The 10,489-nt window shown below is 50.0% G+C and overlaps 1 pseudogene; it reads right to left on the reverse strand.

The window, feature by feature from the left end:
• Positions 1 to 9,279: 9,279 nt before the first annotated feature.
• Positions 9,280 to 9,374, reverse strand: LOC126504372 (uncharacterized; annotated as a pseudogene).
• Positions 9,375 to 10,489: the final 1,115 nt, after the last annotated feature.

The raw sequence follows: 10,489 nt of genomic DNA on the forward strand, positions 1-10,489 counted from the left end.
CCGCCCTGGACAAAGGAGTCAGAGAACAGAGCTTGCCTGAGGCATCCCAGAGGGAGAGAGAAAGGGGGAAAAAATCTCTTTGATTGTTGTTCAAATTCTGTTTTCCTCCAAATTGAGGAAATGTTCACACTCTGGCTGCAGCAATGTTCCTACTCTGGCTGCAGCAATGTTCCTTGGCCAGAAATGCCAAGGCTGCAACTCTGCCCTGGTCGGTTGCAGATGTGTGAGCCCAGCAACTCTAGGACGGAGACTCTGCTCAATCACATATTCCCTCCACCTTTTGTCTGAGGGCCCTAAGGCTGAGGGTGAAGGGCCCTAGTTCCTCCCCAGCCCCTCGTCTTCTTTCTCTCTGGATGCTCTGAGGAGGGATCTGGGGACCACAGGCTTATGGGTGTGAAGTAGGATGGGGGCCATGTGTCTCTCACAGACTTGTACCAAAGTCACCTGAATAACCCTTGCCACCCTCCCTGGTCCCCAGGTGGAGCCAGGGTAACACACAAAGATCAGGAATGTCCAGGCAATGCCAACTTCATTACCCGGGGTCTGCCAGCCACAGACTGCCCCATCCCTCCCCTTCACTGTGCAGGGGACACTTGTCCTGTCTGACATCTGCTGTTTGGGGTCCTATCATGATGATTTGGGGATGTTGTGACTTGGAGATGAGCCAGAAAGTTTATGCGTTGAGGGTCTGGTTCATGTGATAGATCTAGTCGTTGAGAGGTCATGGGTCACATAAACTCTGACCTGATCAGTGGACTGGCCCACAGGTGGGTTCATAGCTGTCATTCCTTGGGACCTGGTAGAGGTGGGGCCTGCTGGGGAACATGGTAACTGGGGTGTGCTCTGGAAGGGAACATCTTGCCCCTGGCCTATACATCCTTGCTCCTCTGCTTTGCAGCTTCCATGAGCTGAGCAACCTCCCCATCACATACCCCTATCCTAATGCTCTTCTTACCGCAGGCCCAACGCCATGAGCCAGCCCACTGTGCACTGAAGCCCGCGGCTGTGAGCCCAAACCATCTGTCCTCTTATGAAGTGTCCCTCTCACATATTTGTGATGTCATCCTCAAACCGACTAACACAGGCCATGTTAATCTCCCATCATCCTATGCAGTTCCTCCCTGGATGCTCTGGGGCCGAGATTCTACCCATCTCCAGGTCCAGGCAGGGTTGAAGAAGTGATGGTGGTCTGACCAGTCCAGGCTCATCCTGTGGATTCTGAGACTCCAGGCCAGGAGGACCAGATGGTGGTGGCGCATCAGCTAGGCCTGTGCAGGAGGTTCTGGACTATGACATACACCCCTGCCTACCCTTTTGGGTCCCATTTTCTGGTCCCTGCCTCCAGCCCCCAGAGGTCTCCAGATCCTGGCAGCTCAGGCTGCAACAGTGTCCGTTTCTCTTCTAAGCTGGCCCAGGCTAGCCCATGGTATCACTGCTGTTCCTTCAAATCAAGTGGTCACAGTTCCCTTGAGCACAGCTGTAGTCTAACCTGGAGGGGGAGAAAGCTCAAAGATGACTTTGTCCAGCTCCCTAGGGACATGCTGGGGGGGGGTTGAGTTGGCTGTGTGATGGGGAAGGGGACCTGTTTGGGGCTGATGACTGAAGAGATGGCTATTTCTGATGAGAGCCTCGGGTCTCTGATGGAAAGTGCTGGACTGATTTGAGGCTTGACTCTGCTTATTTAAATTAACTGAACCATAAATCATGCCTGTCACATTCCTGTCCCTTTGGTCCTATAGATGTCTGCTGGCTTCTCTGGTAGAATTGCTCTGGGCATCAGGAGATAGTCCCCACGCAGTTAGCTGGTATGACAATACTATATCTACCTGTGTTTCTTCTTCTGAGAGCCTAGGTACCTGCTAATGTCCCTGGGACAGTTTGGTCCCCCAGCAGTCATGAGAAGACAGTGAGATCAACAGCAGGATGAAGGACCCTTTTAACATGTACATTTAATTTATTACACTTTAAACGAGTTAATGTCTCCACCTCCCTTCTAGATTACAGCGATTAATTCAGGTCTTTGCCTGGGCTGATGGGCTGCTAGTACTCAGCCTATTTCTCCGTTTTTATTTTTTTTAATGTGGCTGCTAATATGACTGCTCAACAGCAGTTACACAGTACCACCTCAACACACCATCTTCTCGGGGTAACTGGCTGTACCCCAATGTTACTTCTTGCTATTTGTCTTATTTCTCTGTATCTATCCTGTGGGTGTCTGGTGGCAAGGGGCCCTAGATTTATTTCCCACATTCTTTCTAGATCTTCACCCATCCTGAAGTCCTCTTTCAACACCCCGGACACCTCACTCCCTCTCATTTTCTGTTTCCATTGCACAACTGACACTGGGTCCTTCTCGGGTTTACCTTTAGCCACACTGGCCAGAATCCATGTCTTCCCTTCTGGGAAGTCTGGACCCACCCTTGTGTACTGTGACCCTGCCAGCTTCATAGAGCATCTCCTCTCTCTCTTTAACCCTGTAGCCCCTCTGCAGGCCTTGGGAAGTACAACGTGATCTACACGCACTGCGACCCTGTAAAGCAGATTCTGTGGTGGCTCTGGCTGCACCGTGGCTGGTGACACTGAGCACTATGGTGTCCTTGTGCATGTCCCTAGCTCTTCCTGGCTCCCAGGTCCCTGTGAGAGGCAAGCTTCTAGGGCACTCCCGGCTAATTCCCACTCAGCGAGGACATGCCTGTTTGGGTATCTCAGGACTGAAGAATGCAGATGTATTGTAGAAATACATCTTGGTTAAGAAGACCCCCATCGAACGCAGCTTCATGCTGGGTCAACATGGACCGTCCAACTGCAAACAGCTTTTATGCTCAAATCCAATGAGTGTGGGGACACAGTCCCAAGAGGAGTGGCCCGAGCAGCCTGGGAAAGGCCATATGTGCGAACAGTGCCCTTTTTGGTTAGGACGCTCCTGACCTCTGCGCAGCCTGAGAGCAGAGGCTCACAGTCTCTAGACCCCATGGTGGCAGACGCAGTATCTACCTAGCCCATTATCTTCTCCGTCTGCCAAGTGCCACCCTGACCGTGGCACCTGATAAAAGAAATGTAACTGCGGACACTGAATCGGGAGTAACACTTTCCACTGCTCCTGGTTCCGTGGAGCCCCAGGCATGTCCCACCATGGTACTGACCCACATCTGAGAAGAACTCTCCTCCTTGCTGGGAACCTGTGCTTCCCTCTAACCAGAGTGAAGTCAGCTCTCCATTCCCAACACAGTACAGCCACAAAGTAGATCGTACTGAGAAGTACATGGCAGTTAGAGCAGAGCCATGGCCAAGGCCTAGGACCACTCCTGGAGTTTATCTTCCATCCAGTCTACAAGGTTGGGCTGTAATTCCCAGCTGGCCATCCAGCTAGCTGGTCACATGGCCTGAGTGTCCAATGGATGTGGCAGAAGGACATGGTTCCTCACTGAAGGCAGTGCCCCCCGCCCCTGCTAACACCATTGACTGGGCCCTCACTGACCCTCGGGCATCCATGGTTGGCGTAGCCATCAATCTGGTACCGAGGGACTGACAGGCAGCTTCAGAGAGAGCCACGTGCGTCTTTGTCCCCTTCATGTCACTGAATCCTGGTGTCCAGGCATCTCTGCTGCTTTGCTGGTCCATCTAAAGGAGGGTGGAGGAGGGAAGGAAGGGAGTGGGCCTGAGAATTTGGAGTAGAGACCCAGTGGGGATGTTGATGGCAATGGCCTGTAGCAGGAGATGAGTCGCTGGCGGCTGACCCCCACCCCCAGTGCCCTCAGAGGTCAGGACTCCCACAGGAAAGGGAAGTTTTGTCCTCCCACAGAGCAGGAGTCATCAGACCTGTGGCTCTTCCCTCCTGTCCTGTGTCTTTGTCTTTTTCTCATGTTCTTGGAGCACTTTTTTTTCCACGTTCTCGGAGTTCTTGGCTGGAGTGGAAGGCAATTGCTGTCAAGCTATGACCACTGCATCCCTGGCAAAGGTGCAGCCGTCAGTCTGGCTCAGCAGCAGACCTGGGAGGGTCCCGAGGACACTGGGACCTAACAAGTCCCCTCTCCTGATCAGCAGATGAATGGCCATTATGCTGAGGGTCCACAGCTCTTGTCCTGGGTTGGTCTCCCTAGCCTGGGAGTGTAGGTTTGTGGGTATGAGGGCTGCATCAGGATCTTCCCCAAGTGTCTCCCAGAGGGGAGAGTGTCTAAGCCGAAGAAGGACAAGGACCCAGGATTGGCACCTTCGTGGAGCTGCATCTGAGCATATTCAGTCTTGATAAGCAGGGCTGGACCTGGTGAATGCTGAGATGGGAGACTCCCTTGATGTCAAACCTCGACCATCCACAACCCAGTGCATGGGGACTGCTTCTCCTCATTTTGTGTAAGTGGATCCACTTTAGATGTTGAACCAATATTAGCATTCATGCACAAAATACATCATTTATTAATTACGAAGGAATTCAGATGAAACCAAAGTAATGTGTGCAGATGCAGGTGTGTATGAGATCTTCATGGAGGGACTTTGCAGTTAGCCCTTAAGGAGCAAGCTATGGCTGGTGCTCTCTGCTGGAAGGAGGCACTGTTTCAACCTCAAAGTTCAAAGAAGGGACTTAACGGGGCCCTACCAGGGTCAGAGAAGATCCAAGACAGTCTTGGGTAGATCTGGGGACATCTGTCCCTTGTCTCTGCAGCCTGGAAATCCCACTGGGCTCCCATCCCATCTTCCACTCCCCCTGAATCTGCTCACTGGCAGGGAAGGGGCCAGAAGAACTTGTCCAGTGACTCTCTCAATCCATGCTCTAGAGCACTCCATGGCCAGGGACTGGGAGGTCTGGTTAGTGTGGTTCAGTGCCAGGAAACCTCAGGATAGAAGCCCGGTCACTGTCAGGGGTAGGCAGCACTGGGAGGCTGCGTAGATCTCCCTGGATATCTGCATGTGGACAGTGAATGTCCCATCTTAGAGGAATAACATATGGCAAAGCTGAAGTCTGATTAGCAGTGATTTGGCACTTTTAGGGACCTGTGGGAGTTTGGGATAGTCTTATTACATAATCCAGGCTGGATTCAAACTCACAGCACTCCTCCTGCCTCAGCCTCCCTGAGTGCTGGGATGGCAGGTGCGGACTCCGAGCCCAGTGTGATGTGATTTGCCTCTAAATAGTTGTTTATGTGGTGTCTTTTCCAGCTGTCAGTGATACTGAGCCCTCTTCCAACCCCGCATCTCTAAGTAATGAATATGCATAACTTATGCAATTAGGCAGATAGAAAGCTTTCAGACATTGGCTCGGCTTCCTGGCTACCACTGCCTCCCTAGGCAGTCTTGCGGTCTTGGGAAAAAGCACACACATTAGCTCTGGCGAACATAGCAGGGGTCTGAGGAGACACCGATTCCCCAAAGCGGGAGGAGGAAAGCTGGCCAGTGTGCTGGAACAACCTGGCGTTGAGCTGCGAGCTCTCTCTCTCTCTCTCTCTCTCTCTCTCTCTCTCTCTCTCTCTCACACACACACACACACACACACACCTTGTTTACCTGGTGAAAAGACGCCAGCGGGAGGAAAAAGAAGCTCAGGGCAAATAACTCGGGATGATTTATGATTTGTGTATGCCTTCGGCATAAATTAATTACCTTTTTAATAACCGTTTCCTCCCGGGAGAATTATGTTTCAAAATATCTGATGTGGCTGATATTAAAAGAGCCCAGTTCCTGATTACACGGAGGGAGGGAGCCGGGAAAGAAGTAGAAGGCTGAGGGGGAGAAAGGCTAGCCAGAGAGAGCGTCCCAAGGTCAGCCCCTCCCGCACCCCACCCCCATAAGCAGAGCAGTCCAGAAGACCCAGCAGCCACAGAGGGTGTCCGGTGGCAGGGCAGGGTTACCGAGACTAGCTGTTTCGCAGAATTAAGTTAAGAGCAGTCTAGCCGAGTCTGCAAGATGTAATTGAATGATCTGTTCTCGCCATCTATATAGGGGGCCTCTACATCTAAGGCCTTGCTGGAGGGGAAATTCTTTTTCATGATTAATTAAATAAAACACTTGCTAGTCCCCATTATCACCAGGACTCTGCAGATCTGTCCTCTCCGTGTCTGCCTGCCTGTTAACAAGGGACCCGTCAGTGAACTGTCTGTGCTTACTGCTGCCCCCACCCCCCCATCCTTGTTACCTTCTCAGTCTGTGTCAGGGGCTCTGAGCCTTCATGTTGCCATCTTGGGAACATGATACCCTTCACCCCTCAGTATTTGTGGTTACTTTTTGACTTGCTGCAGATGGGAACTCACATGCTGGCTTCTTCTGCCAGGCACAGTAAAAATGACAGACAGGTGACTTGTTTATTGGAGCAAGAGGACAGTTACTGAAGAGACTGAAAATTCCTGTGAAGGGTGCAGTCATATTTTCAGAGCGTTAAGACAGAATCTGACCAACACTTTGAATCCCTTAAAGATCACACTTCCTCTGAAGCTTTTGCAGTGTGGGCCTAGGGACACCTGAGCAGGAAGCAGGAAATGCCCCTGGGTGGGCAGAGGAGAATGTTGCCTGGCAGAGAGATGCTCCCATCTGTCCTCAGTCCATGCCCTCTGGCTTGGGGTTGTATGTGATTTGGATGAACACACCTGCCTAAGGATACAGTAGACAGATGCTAATGGAGGTTCACCACAGGGTCAAACTTGAGAAGAAGATGGGCTTTGTTGAGTGCACGGGAAGGGGGTGGGGTATTGCTGTCTGTTACTGTGACAAACAACAAGAAAGAAGCTTGGGGTGGAAAGGTTTATTTTGTCTTACAGGTTGTAGCCCATACATCATCGAGGGGAACCACAGCAGGAACACAGGCAGGAACCTGAAGCAGAGACCATTGAGGGATTTTGGTCACTGGCTCACTCTCTCATTCATGCTTAGCTTATAGCCCAGGTCCATGAGGGATGGCACCGCCCACAGTTGACTCTTACAATTAGCAATCAAGAAAATGCCTAGTTGTGCCAACAGGTCAGTCTGATCGAGACACTCCCTCATTTGAACTCCCATAGTTACTTCTGGACTGCACAAACAGCTGGAGCTAAATGGGAGTGAGGACATACAGACCTGGTCTCCTTGCTTGAGCTGGAGCTGGGAGCCTTCTAAATGGTGGCTCACACACCTCCTAAACTTGCATGCATGTGTGTGTGTGTGTGTGTGTGTGTGTGTGTGTGTGTGTGTGTGTAGTGGCATTTCATTTGTATTTTAATAAATGAAGCTTGCCTGAAGATCAGAAAAGTAAAGCCACTGGCTCTTACTTTGACCTCAATCTGAAAATGGTGATTCTGCCTCCAGTAATTCTCAGAATGGGACAGAGACGGAGAGTTGTCTCCTTGCATCTTATTAGCCTTTCTAGTTCTGGGATTAAGGGCGTGCACCACTATGGCCTGGTTTCTATGGCAAAGCTAGTGTGGCTACTGGGATTAAAGATGTGTGTCACCACTGCTTGGTCTATAAAGCTGGCCAGTGTGGCTGTTTTATTTTTCTGATTTTCAGGCAAGCTTTATTTATTAAAATACAAATGAAATGCCACTACATGTATGTGTGTGTGTTATGTGTACATGGTGTATGTATGTTTGCGTATACTTTTGTGTGTGGTGTGTATTTGTGTATGTAGCATATGTTTGTGTGTGTGTGTTGGGGTGTGTTTGGGTGTGTGTGTATGGCATATGTGTTTGTGAGTGTCTGTGTGTGCATGTGTATGTGCGTGTGCATGCCTACAGTGTCTGACACCAGCAAACCATGCCTCTTTCCAAGGCCATCAGGGCATCAGGCGCCATCACAGCTCAGTAAGAAGCAGATCATACAGATCTTAGCTGAGTATTTCAGAATGATTTAGAGATGGGGCAAACTTGTCATCCCTGCTACCCAGGAGAGCTACCTAGGAGGCTGCAACAGGAGTGAAGAGTCATGACCAGCCTGGGCTATAGACAGGGTTCAAGCTGATCACGAGCAACTTAGTGAGATATAGTCTCAAATAAGATGTATAAATAAGTCAGGGTATGCAGCTTAGAGAATATTTACGTGGCATGCTCAAGGTCTTGGACTCAATTCCCAGTACTGTAAAATGACAAAAGACAAGTAGGAGATTATTTGGTCTTCACACTTTTTTTCTTTTCTGTGTATATATGAGTGCATGTATGTATATTTTCACCACTTGCAGAATGCTATTTGGAGGGGTCCTAGGTAGACGCCTACCCTCATATCCTGCTGGACCCAGTGAGATATCATAATTCAAGGAAACAACCAGCAATGTTCCATCCTCAGTGAAAGCACACTAACTAGCTGAGAACCTTGGTATCTGGCGGGGAGACCATGCTCTGTAACTGAACTCTATCCCAGCCTAAAAGGCAGAGCAGGGAATTTCTGAGCGAATGGTGAGCGATGTCTCTGGAGAAGGGGGAGCAACCATTCTTCGGTGGGTAAAAAGCAAGTTTGGAGTCCTGGTGAGACGTTTCCAGTCATAAAAGCCATGAAATTAAACAAATAGGAAGTTGCTTTGAAATACGCTCTGCAAACGGGCAATTTGTCTTTGAGTGTTTCGAAATTGCCCACTCTGAGAGATTACAAAGTACTCTGGCATTTTATCAAAGTTAGGGTGTCTCCCAGACGTCTGAGAGCCACAAGGTATCGAGGCAGCCAGCACAACAGCTGTGTGTGGGCACTGTGGGTGTGTGTGGCAGCCCTTTGAGTTAGAGTCTGTGGTTGAGATGTGGGAACGAGGGCCTCAAGTCAGTAATAGGAAGTGAACCCCTCTTACGAAGTGAACTCTGGAGGAAGGAGGCTCCCTGGGAACCCATCTATTCCCCTACCACCCCTCCCAGAATCTGCCTAGCATAACACCAGTGTTCTATACCTTTTTGGGCAGGGATTCTGTCCCCATGTGCTACCACAACAGGGAAGCATCCTTGAACACTTCTCCAGCCCCCTCCTCTTGTGAACACTTTCTCAAGCCCCCAGACATGGAGTCTAGCTTTGGTGCTTGGTGATGCAAGGGATGCAGGCTGCTCTGTGGTGAGCGGCTCCAGCTTCCACATTCTTTTACTAACCCTATACAACCTCATGTCCTTGGTAGTGGGGATGCTCACTTCTCACTTGGTTTCTGGGGGCTCACCCTTATTCCCTCAGCTCCCTCTCAAGATTCCTTACACATAGGTAGCCAGGCAGACAGTCATCCAACATGGCTGACTTTCACAGTCTAGACTAGACATTGTGTAGGGTCAGTTTGCTATTCATTCTGCCCTTGATGCTGGGTCTGGGCACAGTTGCTTTGTCTCTTAGAGCTGTGACCCAACCAACTGTAGGCAAGGTTCTTTGGAGGAACAGGACTTATATAACATATATTAAACTGACAAGAAAAGACATCACACTTGATCTTAGCCAAAAGGCTGAGAAATGATAATACCATATATTATAAATGGGATTCATTAGACTGACTTATACGATAATGGCCTGACAGTCTAACAGTGGCTATCTGTGCACTGGAGAAACTGAGAACCCAGTAGCTGAAGGCTTGGGGAATTCCTGGAGAGTCACTGGTCTTCAGTCCTCCTTGGTTGACTGAAGCAGCCAGTCTGACGTCAGTTAAGGACAACATTGTCATTGTCATTGCCATCATCAATATCAGCCATAGGAGAAGTAAGCATACCCTCTCAGCAAAAGATAAGAAAGCATGGTTGCCTTGGTTGCCTTTTCCTTGGACCTCTTTATATCTTGACTGCCTGTTGGAAGATGCTGCCTCGGAGGAGGAGGAAGATTGTCTCCCTTTAGTATCTCTTAGCTGATTCCAGATGCCTTCAAGTTGATGAGATTAGCTATCTCCTAACGGAAGGAGTTATCCATGGGGTCGGCTGGAAACTCTGGCCTTTTGCCATATAGAGAAGCAGAACTGGGGCTGACTTCATGGGATATAGATAGTGGAGATAAAGAACAGGGGCTGGGGCAGTGCAGAGGACCACAGGGGACCAAGATGCTGCAGCCCTCCTGGGATGAGGGCAAGGAGCAGGGATGCTGGCAGGATACATAAGGATCAGCTGTGATTCAGCCTCATAAACCTTTACTCAGGGGTGGGAATAGTTCTCAGGATGTGTGCTGGTCCAGTCTCTGGGAATGTGTCTTTGAGACATTGCCGGTGCTACTTACTGATGAAAGTTTGCACTTGAATTCCACCCTGCCAACTGCTGAGATGAACAAACAGTGCCCTCTGGATGGAGAGTCTGCCTTCTCTCTGGGTCCGGAACTTCCGCAATTGTGGCTGGGTTTCCAGCAGAGGAGTACTACGTGCTTAGCCTGAGATGGAATCCCTGGATTCTGTGGTTTCCACTCATTGCTGGAAGAAGTGTGGTTAGTGTGACCCCCCGAGGGGAGCTTGGGAGCTCGCTTGGGTCTTGAGAACTCGCTTAGTCATTTTGTCTTGTCAGCAGAGCCAGGAAGACTTGCTTAGCCATGAATTACAGGCATAAGTAAAATGCCGCTCAGTGCTGGTGTCTTTCTTTCTAACCACCCAGAGTGAAGG

Source organism: Alexandromys fortis, unplaced genomic scaffold (genome assembly GCF_014885135.2).
Source record: "Alexandromys fortis isolate MF-2015 unplaced genomic scaffold, M_Fortis_MF-2015_v1.1 scaffold_56, whole genome shotgun sequence".
Taxonomy (NCBI): domain Eukaryota; kingdom Metazoa; phylum Chordata; class Mammalia; order Rodentia; family Cricetidae; genus Alexandromys; species Alexandromys fortis.